This window comes from Lemur catta, chromosome 7, assembly GCF_020740605.2.
Source record: "Lemur catta isolate mLemCat1 chromosome 7, mLemCat1.pri, whole genome shotgun sequence".
Lineage (NCBI taxonomy): Eukaryota > Metazoa > Chordata > Mammalia > Primates > Lemuridae > Lemur > Lemur catta.
The window spans coordinates 18,624,990-18,640,122 of NC_059134.1; the positions used below are offsets into that span (position 1 = coordinate 18,624,990).

Here is a 15,133-nt window from a genome sequence, read left to right on the forward strand (position 1 = left end):
GGGACTTTTAGCTGATCAATGAAATGTAGATGTATCTGTCGGACATTGGAGGAGAAAAATGCTTCAGGAATAAGAAAAAAAATAACCTTTTGCAGTGAAAGCACAGGGTTAGGATGCACTTCAGTGACTGATGAGTTCACTTCAAAATCCAAGGGAACGTAGATGGTAAATTAGTACATATTGCAAAAATAGTCAACGAGCAAAACCACGCCATTGGAAGTAAAGATTTTTAGCATTGTAGTCATCCCATGCCTGAGTAGAGTGTCCACGTATCTTAAATATAAATTTGAATTATTGCTCTTTTATCCCTCTTAATTGCCGATTTCAAAGAAATGTTCGGGCATTGTTGACTTTCTGTTCATAAAGAAAACCCACCAAGATTCACAAAATCCATCACCTACACTCATACACGCATGTGTGTTTTAAATTCCCCTAGGATGCGAAACCATTAGGCAGAGAACCGCACCGTGGTCTCTTTCCTTTACTTCTTTCCCCCTTGTTTTTCCTTTTAGAAAATGTGATACCTGATCTCTGGGTCTAGCAGGCTGAGGATTTTTTTGTATTTGTATAATACAATGTCTGGCCTTCTCCCTGACCTGCCGGTGTATTTTTGGTCTCATTAGTAGTCAGGGAGATGCCTTAGTGCATCCTGCGAGTCAGGGATGAGACACACTACAACAGAGAGAGGGAGCAAGCGTGAGAGGATCTTAGAAGAGAGGCTTGTCTCCAAGATATGGAAGGAAGTGAGAAATGACAGGGCTGCAAGCTTTGTATGTGGGAGCCTGGCAGGGCGGGGGAGCAGCCAGGAGAGCCAAGTGGATTCTCAGAAAAGGGGTGTGGGGGGGAAGCCATCGAAGAGCTAAAGGTGATTAGAGGGGGATATTGATTCCTTATTCTGCCAGAGATTTAAGCAGGCATGCAAGGAATCTGCACCATGGTTGGCAAAAGGGGACCCGTTGCCTCCTGTAACCAGACACTCGGGCTTTCCAGGAGCCCAGGGAGAGAGCCGAGAAGAAAGGGGGCAGTGTGGTCTAGGAAAATCCAACTTGTCGCTGATTTGTGCCCGATGCTCGCTGTCCGTCAGCAGCCTCCCTTACAATCTTTTTTTCTCTCTCTCCCTTTTTTTCCCTTGCCTTCTCCTTCTTCACTGAAGCCTAGGGGAGCCAGTAAAGATTAAATGTGCTTTCTCAAAGGCAGCCACTTCATGCTGCTATGTCGAAAGGGCCATTATTATTATTATTTTTTAATAGTAAAAGAAAAAGGGAGAGTGGTTGAGACAGAGAGAGAGCAGCTAGGTGTGATGATGACGGACTAGCTTTTCTGAGAGGAAAAGGAAAAGGGAAGGGAGAGAAAAAGGAGAGACCCTGAGCTGAACGGAGGATTGTGCCTGAGAAGAACCTTCAGAGGTGAGAAAAAAAAGTTGTCTCGAAGGTGGGGGGGTGCTAAACAGAACCTGTATAGAGGGAAAAGAGACATAATTTAGCTGTCTTGCTAACACGATTCTATTTTTAAGGGGGGGGAAGGGGAGAGTCTGGTGCGCTGTTTTTAGTTGCATATGGAAATATATTAAAAATATTTAGCATTTTTGCCAAGTGCTTGAGGCCCTCTGGAGTGTCTCCCTTGCTTTGTCATTCTCTCTGACTAGCCAGCCATCTACCTTGCTCAGGCCTGGAATAAAAGAAGCAGAAAAAAAAAAAAAAAAGAAAGAAAAGAAAAGAAAGAAAGGAAAAGACAAAAAAGAAGGGAGAAGAAAAGAATTGAAAAAGGGTCATCTTCCCATCCACTTCCCCTCCCTTTCGGTTCGTTTTTGGAGGTGGCACAGGAAGGCTCAGCTTCCAGCCAGATGGGGAAAAGCCGCTGTCTATCAGGTACAGAACCAGTAGCTGTCTGCGAAGATGGAGGGGAATTATGCTTCGGATTCCTCTGAAATATTGGCCAAAGGCTTCAAAGGATCCGCAGCGGGAGGTGCAGGGGGAACGTATCTCCCCAGCCGGCACCCACCCCTTCCCACTCCGTGTCTACCAAATGACAGCCTGGTGCTCGCTCTTGGTGATTTGGCCTTGACTTCAGCCAAGCAGCTGATGCAGAGGAGCAACCCCCCGCCCCCCGTTTGCAGGACTGGCAAAGTGCACGCTACAGAAAGAAGGACGAAATTTTTTAAAAAGCAGCTCTTGGGGAGGTTTCTCCCTCTTTTTTTTTTTAATTTTAAGTGAATATTTTCCAAATTTGATCAGTCCCAGCCCCTCCCTCCACTCCCACCCAACTGCCTTCTTTTCTCTCGTCAAAGCATAAACTACAGAGTTACAGTCTCTAGATTTGGTGTATCGCTTCCTGCCCCCGCCTCCCCTCCCCACCCCCGTTCTCCGTCCTCTATTGAAACACCTCGCCCAGCCTAGCGCACTGCGAGCTCACATTCCCCCCTCGCTCCGGATGGTGCGACAGGAGGCTGTGCTGCCCGGCTCGCTTCGAATGGGTGAGTGCAAAACGCTATTCGTATTTACACTTTCATAGCCTCCAAACCCTACTTCGTGGTCTTCTCCTTCTAAAAACCCGATTCCTATGATTTTGCATGCGGCATGCTTGCCCTGGGGGAAAAGAGATGCCTCATATTTTCTTTTCAGTCATTTGTGCTAGTGGCAAAAAAGGTTTTTGAAGAGACATTTAATCCTCATTTGTAGATCCTGGTTTTAAAAACATGGGCATTTCTGGGTCTATATTATTTTCCATTTTAGTAAACTATTTTGCCCAAAGCTTGAAAGAGTTTTTTCTGATAGACTCGCGATTGTATGTTCAGGTATGTATGCGCACCCAGATACTGCGTGTGCGTGTGTGTGTGTGTGTGTGTGTGTTATATTTAAATGGAATCTAAATTTTGCGAAGGACACAAGCTTAGAGAGTGAGGCAATACCGTACCACCTGTTTGTTGCATTTTAGTCATGAAACTTGAACAGAAATTCGCTGTCATTCTTGTTTTGCTTTGTTTTGTCTCAAGAAAGAAAAATTTGTTGCGCTCCTCTCAGTCCCTGAGACCCTAACTTGTGATGTTTACCGTTTAAATCCACGGGTTAGGCTCTTGGGAGCTGCGAGTCGTGCCTTTGCATCCTGGAAATTTGGTGGAACTTTATGCTTTAGAGCAAAAACAAAAGAAAAGAAAGTTTGTCTGGAGTGATTGAGCATACCTCTGAGGTTTTCATTGTTAGCTGGGATCAGGTGACCAGAGAGTGGCAGCTCCTGGATCTCTGGTAAAGTAGGTATATATTCTGTTACAATAACGTGTCGGCTGCTATGTGTATGTATGTACATTATTGATGCCCGAGGCTTGTGGAACTCATCTACATGGTCTATTCCTTGAGAGCAACACGCAGTACTATTCGAGCGTAACAACAACAGCTCAGTACCTGGTGCTTGACCTCAGAACATCTCAGCTGAAGTCCCAGCATGCCCCATGCCTCCAACTTTTAAACTCAACAGTTAATCTTAAAATTGTGCCCAATTAAAATAGGCATGTGAATATATTATATATTCAGTGTCCACACGTGTGTATCATATATGGCTAGACAGGGAACACACAGACACAGAGAAAGGCAAGCCAATAGTTTGGGCTAAAATATTAATAGGTTAAAAATTCTACTCTTGCTGTTCTATACAAAGGATAGAGTTTATGGCATTAATGAAGATTAAATTTGTGTAATTTTGCAAGACTTTTTAAAAATAAAGTAAAAGGAAGGATATCGCCTCCTTGCTTGGTATCTTTTTAAAAATGTTATACTCAGATTTAAAAGTAATAGGGATTAGAAATGTATTTTCTTAATATACAAATTGAAAGAAATAGCAATAGCACACACGCAATCAGTGCCTACTGTTCTTCATTTAAAAACTGGGAAAATTTTATCAGAATTTAAATTGAATCCAACAAAGTTATTTATAACATCAAACTGTACATTTAAAATTATCCTTCTTTAAGGTGATTGTTAGCATTACCTGGTTTGTAGTTTTCTGGAGCTGTAACTTTTTATAACAGAATAATTTTAGTGATTTAGTTCTGTCTCATAGTTGGGGAAGAGAAACAGTGACTTACCTTTCCTTTGTTGTAAAAAATTCCAGTATACGATTTCATTTAAACAATTTTAGTATTCTTGGGCCAACATTTCTCTTCTATTTTTGGAAGATATCTAAATCAACCCTGACTTCAAATGCTTCCTTCTTCTAAAGACTTTATGTTGGTTGTAACCTCATTTTATACGTGTAGTCGAAGGTTAAGGAAACTGTTCTTTGCCTGTTGTGTTTTTCTTAAGCGTTTATTACAATTTTAGTCATTGATTCCAAGTCGCAGCCAAGAAACCATTTTGTATCAGAAAACTGAATTAAGAATATGAACTGTGCAACAATTGCACCATGTCCTTTGTTGAAACCTCCTATGTAGTTGTAATATTTAAACATTACTTTCCAGCCTTTGATAGTCTGAATGTGCTTCAAAGAAAAGTTATTTGATTTTTTTAGTCATCTTTAGTTTACATACAATGGATTAATGATTTTCCCCCACCTTAGCTGATGTGTCTGCATAGGTATTTGGAAATTATGGCAAGGCATCTATTTAACTATGCATCTATATTACCACATGATTCATATCAAATACTTGCAAAACGTTTGGTGCTTTTTGAAGTCAAAATATATTTGCAGTTTATTTTATGAAACGATGCATGGATCAATAAAAACATGCTAGATGTAATTCTTTTGTGATTTTAAATAACAGGATAGTAATTTAATACAAGTGTTTCAGTTTGTATTTCAAGGCACTCTTGGTTTTTCACATGTTTTCAAGTGGATTGCTCATGTTCCAAGGTTGCTATCATACAATTGATCACCCAGGCATTTAGGCGTGCACACAGGATTTTATATTTCAGCAGGCAACTGCTTCAGTGCAAGGGCAGGTTTCTGAACACCCCTTCTTCCTCACGGAGCCCATCAGTGAAGTTCAGTGAAATGAATAACATAATTGGTGGTTGGTTCAATCACTACCAGTCTAGACTAGCCCAGACGCATCAATTAGAGGAGGCTGTCTTTTAAAGGGAGAGTGCAACCGAAACAAGCAGGGCATTATTGATACTGATCTTTAAAAGTGCAAATCCAGCTTGGCAGATAAAAAAAAAAAAAATAAGGCGGGGAATTGGGGTGGGGGTGCGTTGCGGGAAGAAAAGAGAAAGAAGTGAACTGGAGCTTTCGGACACAGAAGGACAGGAAGCTTGAGAGAAAAGGAGGGGATAATGAGTGAAATGCAATGCAGCACCTCCTTGGAACACACAGTTACAATTCAGTTCACAGGGCACATTGGTTCACCGTATTTTTAACTAGATTCTCCCCCCTTCCTTTTTTAAAAATTCCTTTTTTGCCTCTGTTTCCAAAGAAATGCCAGCTCAAAACCAGTGCAGTTGGAAATTTAACAGCTCTAGTGAGAATAAAGCCAAGTGATACGAACCAGCCGAAACTCCTTTTACAACACATTTCCCCAAAAGAAAAATACAGAAGATATTTATTTTCAAATCTCTAATTTTACCTTTTTTAAAAAATTAAGTATACTAATAAACAATATTCATTTTAAATCTAGCACCTGGGAACTAATTTTATGGGCAAGACACCTTTAAGTAAAGAGCTCATAGTTTTCTGTTGAATACAGTAAAATTATGAAGAATGTAACAAAAGGCTTTGATAATTTGGTAAGGGGCTTTTTAATGGGAAAAAAAAGACAGATGATTTAGAAAGTGTTAGGAACACATCAAGCCCCAGGGAAAGAAAATGTTTGATTGGTATTAATTAAAACACTGCTAATATATTCTAATAAAATCAAATTTAACATTCTAAACTAATCCGCCTGGTATGTCAAAGGAAAAGAAAAGTACTGTATTATCTTATTTGCATCTCTGCAATCCAAATGCATTTGCTCATTCTGCAGAATTAATTTTTATCACCAGCCTGTTTAATCTCCTCACAGATTTAGTCAAAGTTATTCTTTCAAAGTAAAAAGGATAGGGGTGGAGAATCCGTGGAAGGTATTGGGAAGACTAGCGACTGTATTTAGTACTGGCTTTATATTTTACGATGTTCTTTTCTCTTCATTCGCTATAATGGGATGTGGAGGGAAACGGTGAGACCGCAGTGAGAATGATGAATGGTTCATTTTTTCTCTTTCTCTCCTTCTACCTGCTGGGTTATTTAAGAATTTCAGTTGCCAGATTATACAACTGGCATTTATTTATATGATTGGTGTTGGTCTGTTGACTAATATCTAATTTTTTTCTAGTTTCAGAATCTATTTTATTGAAAATTTATAATGAAAAGGGCTCTTAAGCCAGGAACCAATTGCCTTTTCTCAGTTATTTCCGACTCTAGTCCTTGTAAGAGAAACTGGGGAAGTGAATGTAAGATTTTATTCACTAAAAACTGAGTTCTTTGTTCCATTTTTAAGTCCAAATTTCTCCAGAAGAATTTCATACTTTTATGAAACAGCGAGTTTTATGTTCTTTATGTTAAACTCTCACAACTGATAAAATTATCCCAAAATGACATCATAACCAAAATGTTTCTCCTCTCATTAGTCTACCATGACTATGATATGTAAATACGTGACTAACGCAAAAATGAATGGGCCATAAATACTGAGGACCATATTTGTGTGTTTCCAAAGTGAGGAATTCTACATACTATCAAGGAGATGTAAACTACTGACTAACTACTGATGATGCTGCCTTTTTGCTCCATTGCCTTTTCAAGTCTTCAACGTAAAAGAGCAATCGCAGTTCGGTTTCACATGTATTGTTCTATAATCCAGGCAATAAATGCTAATTAGTAATGCTCAAGGATCCAACCATTCAGAGTAATTATCATAATTTACTTCTTCCTTGTTAAAGACATTCCTTGCTGATTAGAAAAAAAAATTAAATCGTCGTTTTACCATTGCACTGCAGTGGAAATGCACTAGAGAGATGTTCAAGGTATAGTAACGTCGCTGTGGCTGCATTCGAAGTCACCGACATGTGCCTCTTAGCTTATTCCAAATGGAATTGCAACTTAATTTCTAAGAAGAAATTCATGTAAATGCATACAGTTTTGTGTGTGCACCAGAAATGTATGATTTTATTTTACTAACCCCAAGGCTCCTCCTTCTTGGCCCACCCCCTTTCTAAAACCACTTACTGAGCAGAACAAAGGAAACTGCTAACTATAGAGGCATCATTAAGTGTGAACAGCAACAGCATGATAAAGTATGTGATATGACAACATATTTCATTGCACAAAAGTGCAGATAATTAAATAATTCAATAGTAGCCCTGACTAATTAGCAGAAAGATCTTTAAGGAGGAATCAAGAAAATGGATCCAATCACCTTGAATAATATGCATCGTTTTCCAAGATCACAAATATATTTTGGTTATTTGATGATTGATTGATCCATATAGAAAGATGAGGACAAAAGCCTATTCCTCAAAGCGGAGCTTTGATCTGATTTCCTCTTTAGGATAAATTAATCATATATTTTAGAAGAGCTGAATTTAATGGAGGGCTTTCTATTTTTAATTGAAGGTATAATCTGTCATTCTATTGCACATTTCTCTTTTATCAATGGATCTAAAAAGTCGTCAGCCCTTAGCTTTTCATAATACTGCTTCAGAATATGTATATAGTCGCCTCCACATTTCCAACGAGGTTCATGTTCAAGTTTGTATCTTATTTCTTGAAGCAAATAAGTATCATGTGCACAGAAGGAACAAAATAAATAACAAGCCTTGCTGAATATTAGATATGGTGGAACCCTCCCCCCCTTCTTTTATCAAGGTAATATTCCCAGTGTTCATTGTTCATTGGTCCTTAAAGAAAGAGCTTCAGCTTTTACTTGAGGGTTGTAAGCACATTAGAGCAATAATTCCCTTTGGATACTATACAGAAGGAGCCACCTGCAAAATGTTGATGCTGTTATTGAAGTCTCAAGTGGAATCAGCTTTCAAAAAATTAGATATTAGATACATCCGATATAATTTGCAATGTGTAATTATACTAATGTGCATATAGTGTGTGTTGCTTTACATGTTGCCTACTTGAGTCCACCCCGCCCCCCGCCTTGGGCATTTCTCATCATTTGAAATGGCTCCTAAGTAGAATGGTTTTAAAGTCAGCATATTTTTTTTAAAAACATTCTTTGTTAATTACTATAAGAATAAAAGGACTCTATAATCTGTGTTCTCGTGCAAGAATGAATGTGTGTGACCTAGACGGTAGAAATTAATTATCTCTAAAAGGGTTATCATTGTGGACACTTGCATTATTAGTAAAATATTTGCTACTCTTTATTGATTTAGTCTTCATCCTGACTTTGGACAACTTGAAGTAATGGAGAATATTAGAATAGTAAATCGTATTCATAAGAAATCAATTTCCTTTGTTGGAATAATAAGATAAAATGCCAGGGAAATGGCCATAGGCAAAGGTAATAATTTTAATTCAACCAAAGTAATCAAAACAATAACAATAATGAACAATTTCTTTTAATTTTTTTTCCCTCTATTTTGCGTAGCACATGATGAATGCTGAAACTCTAACTTAGGTTATTTATGCACTAACATCAACTTCCCTTTTGGTGTCTTGATGTGATGGCAGAGATCCACTGATAGCCCCACTGGAGAGCCCCCCTCCAAGGAGCTGCCCCATGAAGATCTATCTATTAAGGAAAAACCCAGACAGAGCAATAGCAAGTTGGTTGGTCAGCCTGGTACTTGGCACTTACCATGTGCTCAGCTCAGTAGATGAAGAGGCTCTTGATGCAAATTCAGAGAATCATTACCATAAGATCACACAGGGATCCCCGAGCAAGGCAATACAAGGGCCCCAATTTATGCGTATGTGTTTGGGAGACAAAAAGGATTCTAAGGCAGGCTTATGTTGAGATGAGTAATATAAGATATTACTCATTCCAATTAAGTAGGCATAGAGCCCAAAGAAAGATGATTTATAAAACATTTGATTCATAATAAACATCTAGAATATGGTCATCCACATATTTATGCTATTTGTTCCTCCAAATTTATTGTAATAATAGAGTCCCTATTATAAAAGAGACATTTTCCAGGGACTATATCAATGTAACACCAAAGCAACGCGTTGGTTTACTTTTCACCTGCCCATGTATTGAAGGACTTTTCCCTATTAGCTATCCAGACGAGTCACAAAAATTTGTGTGAAACATCCTTCCTTAACACAATTGCATTTTAATTTATTCACAAATGAGTCTTACAAATGCATGTCAAAAGCTTAGCACCCCATCCTCCCTGTCAATGTTCACAAAATGATAAATTCTAAAATCTTTTAAGATGTGTATTTAATTACTCATCCAAGATCAGTTGTTGCATGCTTGGTTAGAACAGAAAAATACCTATTGACAATTAACACTAAGTTATTTTACAGGTTTTAGGAAAAAATATATATTATACTTGTCACCTAGAGAACCAACATCCTCAGTGTATTCAAAGTGTTGAGGGCAGAAAGCAGTGATATGTTATTACAGTGTACCCCTTTTGGTGTGTCTAACTGGTTATACATCTTCACTACCTGAGCATAATGAGGAAGCTGACAATAAAGTCTTTAGTTAAATTAAAATCTACCTGCAAAGTATATTTCATTCATAACGACTTTCATAAAATGAACTAGCAAAACATTAACATAGCTCTTCTCAAATACCCTTATCTTTAAAATGAGTGGATTGGATTTGTTGGGCTCTAAATTCTTCTCAAATATCCTTATCTTTAAAATGAGTGGATTGGATTTGTTGAGCTCTAGATTCTTTTATAGCCCTGGGAGTTTTTGAAGCTATTCTGAAGTATGGAGGCATGGGAACAACTCCAGGACCCATGAAGCTCGAGTTCATTTGTTCCAACTGTTGCCCTTCAAAGTTATATTTGATTCCACCTCCAGATTCTGTATTTACTAGCATATTTTGCATTGATGCTAAAACAGTAAAGAGTGGAGTTCATTTTCAGGAAGGGGCAGTGACAGAAAAAAGGAACAGCTGAAGAATGAAAAAAGCTACACAGTGAGAGAAGCAAATTCTTGATCTGAGTTCTAAGCCCAGTTCTTTCAATTAACATTAACGTAGAAGAAACCCAGACAAGCACCTGCCTTTCTGTTTCAAGACTATATTCTTTAGTCCTTCTGCCCTCATTTAATTTCTTGCGGTATGGTTTGTTTTTTCCATTGGATTGACTCCTTTGAGTTTCAAGTTTCCCTTTCCACTTGATTCATTTGAATCATGTTAATATTCCCCTCAGAAGCCTACAATAGTTATATCAACACATCACACTTTCCAAATTAAATCTTAACATGTTCAAAGCCACCTGGAAATTGCCCCACCTCATTTTCTAAAACCACTCAGAATGTATAATCTCTTCTTGAATTAAGAGAGCATGCGTTCCCTGGCTTCCAAGTCTTTGAATATGCTCATACTTTGCCTTAACATTCTGCACACTCTGTCCCTCTGCCTCTTCTACATTTCATAAGGCAACCTTCCTTCCTGCCTTCCTTTGTTTCTCTCTGTTCCTCCACTCCTTCATTCTCTGTCTCTCTTTTCCTTTTTTCCCCTTCCCCTTCCTTTTCCTTCCTTCTCTCTCTCTCCCTCGCTTGCTTTCACTCTCACTTTCTTTTTTTTTTTTCTTTCTGTGAGTAGTACCACGTTCTGTGCTAGGCACTGGAAATACAGAGACGAATACAAGGAATTGACAGCACCTAACAATTCTAGTGATTTCATGCATTCTTGCATTGCTAAACAATTCTGTATCTAAAACTATTTTATTTTGCCTTCAGTCCTTGGATTTATTTGAATGTGTCCTTAATGTCCTGTGTTCTTTTGTTCTTTCCCTGTGTGTCCTATTTCATTCAGTAAGTTCCCTGTTGGATAAACCTGAAGCTTTTCTTAAGTAACATTTTCTCCCAGAGTGATTAGAGTGGTGTCTCACATGTACTCAGACAATGCCACTGCTTGACTGATTCTTGAGCAAGGTGAACAATGACAAAAAAAAAAAAAAAGCTACATTTTTCAAGTGATGCAGCATTTCACCTGTAGTTAGACATAGTATGGTCCCCAAAGTATCATTACATTTATTTATTTTTATTAAAGAGTCAATGTGATAACTTTCTGTGACATGTTCTGTTATTTTTTTAGTTGTGTTGATGTTCCTTTCAGCTGGTCCTATAGCCCCCCTCCTCAGGAATGTCTCCCCAGTGAAAGGACAAAGACTGCAGAGACTGCTCTGTTGATGGACACTCAAGCCAACTATGAAGTTGAAACAAAGAAAATGATCACCTGAAGACACCTGTCCTGCTAAGCAACACACCCAAATGGTGTACTTTCAGCCAATAGAACTCTCAGAACAAGAGACAGTCTTTTCAAGAAACAGAAAAACTCAGTAATGCCATCTAGATTTTTAATGAGCCAAAAACTTTCCCTTCCTCATGTGTACTCCTCTGTTTGTATTTAAATTCATGTGACATTTATTTTCATTTCCTAGCATGGATATGCTTATTAACGCTCTAGTTTTAAAATCCAAAATGGTGCAAATGTGTTAATATTTTAAGCCACAAAATTAATGATATAAAGAGAATGATTTTTAACCACACACAGAGTTTGATGTTAAGAGTGACCTAAAGAATAAAAGTTTCTTTTAAAACAGCAAAGTAGTCAGAGGCGATTCAGAGGATAAAATAATGTAGAAACTCATACTGCAGCCTAGAAATACCACGTTATTCCACCTGACACCAACAAATCAACCATTGTTTTTATAAAGCAAGCTAGGTTCCAGGAGATAAGGTGGCTGCTGCCAAAGAGCTTAAATCTAGTTAGACAAAGTTACGTAAACTTTTGAAAAGGTACGTAATAGATAGGGCCAGTAGAAGACAAGAGCAAAACAAAACAAAGCAAAAATGAGCTCAGAGGAGGTTGCCGGAAGGTGGGCAAAACTGGCTTGTTTAGGGAAGAAACTTCCTAATAGAGGAAAATATAAGATGAATCTTGACAGATCTCAAAGATTTAGATAAAATGGAAAGGAAGGGGCACATGGAATCCTTTAGGTGGATGTGATATTGTGAGCAAAGCCAGGGAGGAGAAAATGAATAGGCACCTCTAGATGACTTCATCCTGGTAGTTCAGTAGCTCCCTCTGTATATCTGGTAACGACTTTGCACACACAGCATTCCTCTTCCGCCCCAGGTGATGCCTAGAATTATAATCACATTTCCTTGTTATTAAAGCAAGTGAGGGTGATCGGTGATAATATGGAAAACTATAATTTTTCTGTTAACCTCATAATAATTGGTATTTATTGAGTTGTACCCTATATGTTAAGCATTTTACATATTAACTCACTTGAGCTTCACAACAACCATGCAAAATAGTTATTATTATCCCCATTTTACAGGCAAGAAAACTGAGGCTTAAGGAACTCGTCAAAGTGCCATATGCAGATATACAGCATTCACATTCAAGATTGTGATTGCAAAGCTCATGACCTAAAGCACTAAGTAACAATATTGTAATCAATGTCATAATTATTATTACTTTTTAAATATTTGTTGATATTTTCTATAATAAACAGATATTTCATTTAATAATCACCTCAAACTTTTCAGTTTCCTGGATAAATTACGCTGGAATGATGGAATGTATTTTCATAATAAAAATTTTTTTAAATGGGGACTACAGCTTATCAGCCTTTTAGACATTCTTTTTTTGCCAGACCTTGATAAGATTGTTCTCTTTGGTCTGCATGAAATCTCAAATTCTTAAGAATAAAGAAGGGGAAGCTTAAGTCACTGGTTGCAATGTCTTTTACAGATGAGATAAATCTATAGCCCATATATTTAGGGTCACCTTTTGGGTGTGGCAAAGTAAGGACCAGAAACCAGGCCCTCCAGTTCACTCTCAGTGGCTACTGAACTACTCCACTGTTGCTAAATGAAGTAGGAACTTGAATTTGATCAGTGGAAACAGTCTACCAGGTGGTAATCAGGGATCATTGTGCCTAGTAGGTTGCTTCAGTTCTGTCCTTCTTTGGCTTTCCACCTCAGTGTAAAAAATAGCTATGAACTAACGTCTTTAAGTCCAAAAACTGTCAATGGTCCATCCCCAAACAACACATGATGTGCTAAGTTTGATGTGTACAGTGTATTCAATGATGTCCTTAAATTATTTGGAATTCTTAGTTCACCTGCACAAATCTGGTCTAATGAGCATCTTAACCAACTTTATGCACAGTATATATTTGTAAATGCTTCTGCATAAATGTTTATACATGACTGTTTCAATAGACTTAATGTTTTTTTTTGAATTATTAGATCATTTGCTATTATAATCCTCACTTCTCCATGTAACTAACTCAAAAATACTTTGGCCATAAAATACTGGAACTGAGGAAATCTCATTCCTTCTTATCGTCCCCTTTGCATTCGGTTGGCATTGAGTACTGATTAATAGAGCAGCCAGCTGAATAACAGAGTTTCAAGGTGCGGTTCTGTCTCAAAGAGTCAGAAAAGCTGGGTCCTTCTTACGGACAAACATCTAAATGTTTGAAAGTATCTGAATACTTGACTGTTGTAAATTTCCACTTAAATGTCTGGCTTTGTCAGACTCAGATCTCCTTGTGGCTCTGGTTGTCCTGTTTTCAAAATGATGATTGTTGGCCGTATCTCACACAGTTCTCATTAAGTAAGTTCATAAATAAACAGGGTTTTTTAAAGAGAAGCCAAGCACAAAGTGTGACTTTGTTGACATTTTATGAGACTTTGTCATGTGTCCCTAACCCCCAATAAAAGCAATGTTGCATCAACTGTGAACTTGTGTTGATTTCTTGGAAAAGCATGCTCTTATATTTTGTTTGTTTTCACTAGCGTATATCAAAGCTAGTTCCAGGATCCATGAGAAACAAATAGTCTAAAGTAATAGGAAAATTTAAATTTAGAGACGATTTCTAAAGGATCCCATGCTATCTTTAAATAAATGGTATTGTCATCTACCCAAGCCAGAAACCAAGATGTGGTCCTTGTCTCTTCCCTTTCTACCTGCCATGGCCAATGACTCAGGTAATCTTTTGATTTTTCCTTCTTTCTGTTATTCAGATATGTCTATTTCTCTCCATCTTGTATGCTACTGTATCTAGTAAAGACACCCTCATTTCTCACCTGGACTCCTGCATCATGCCTCCAGTTTTTCCCTCCACACTGCTAGGGGGAGCCAGAGAAATCTCTCTCAACCACAAATATGATCATATCATTCCCCCATTTCAAACTCTTCACTAGTTTCCCCTTTCCCCCTTGAGAAGTCATGACCCCTAAAGCCCTCATGTCCTGATCCTGGGTCCAACAGTCCTCTCAGAGTCATCAAATTCCTATCCCTCCCCCTTGCTATTCTAGGCTCTAGCCATCCATCTGCCTTTTCTTAATGTCCTCTTTGTCTTCTAGGCTTTCTCACATACTTAACCTTCTGCCTAGCATTCTCTCCACTACTCCTTTCAAACTCCATCACTTGTCCTTCACTCATCCTAGAAGTCATTTCCTCTTAGAAGTTTTCACCCCCATCCTCCACCACCCCTAGGATTAGCTTCCCCACCTAGGCACTTCCATGGCATTCTGTGCTTACCCCTTATTAGGACTTCCCACCCATATTGTGGTCACGTATGTGCTGTCTCCTCTATGTGAATATGAGAGTCCAGAGCTGCATTGTTCAACAAAGTAGCCACTTACCATATGTGGCTATTTCAATTTAAATTAACTAATATTAGATACAATTAAAAATTCAATTCCTCAGTTGCACTGGCCATATCTCAAGTGCTCAATAGCCATATGCAACTAGTGGCCACCCTAGTGAACAGCACAGATGTAAAACACTTCCATCATTGAGAAAGTTCTATTGGGCAGTGCTGCTCTAGAAGATACATACTATGTGTCTCTGGTCATTTTATCCTCTAGACTTGCAACCTTTCTTAACTGGAGTTGGTCATCTGAATCACAGAACACAGAAACATGATTTGAGTAGACTGTTTTCTCAATTCTTTTAAGGACAGTTTATAACAAATACTGTATACTATATGCAAAGGAAGGA

The 15,133-nt window shown here is 38.2% G+C and overlaps 1 long non-coding RNA gene across 2 annotated transcripts; it reads left to right on the forward strand.

The window, feature by feature from the left end:
- The first annotated feature begins 737 nt into the window (after positions 1 to 737).
- LOC123641231 lies at positions 738 to 13,862 on the forward strand. Of its 2 annotated transcripts, XR_006736251.1 has the most exons (3): positions 738 to 1,406; positions 1,646 to 2,473; positions 11,204 to 13,862. It is a non-coding gene; the product is annotated as an uncharacterized LOC123641231 (long non-coding RNA). The 2 variants fall into 2 exon arrangements; XR_006736250.1 differs by having other exon boundaries at positions 738 to 2,473.
- Positions 13,863 to 15,133: the final 1,271 nt, after the last annotated feature.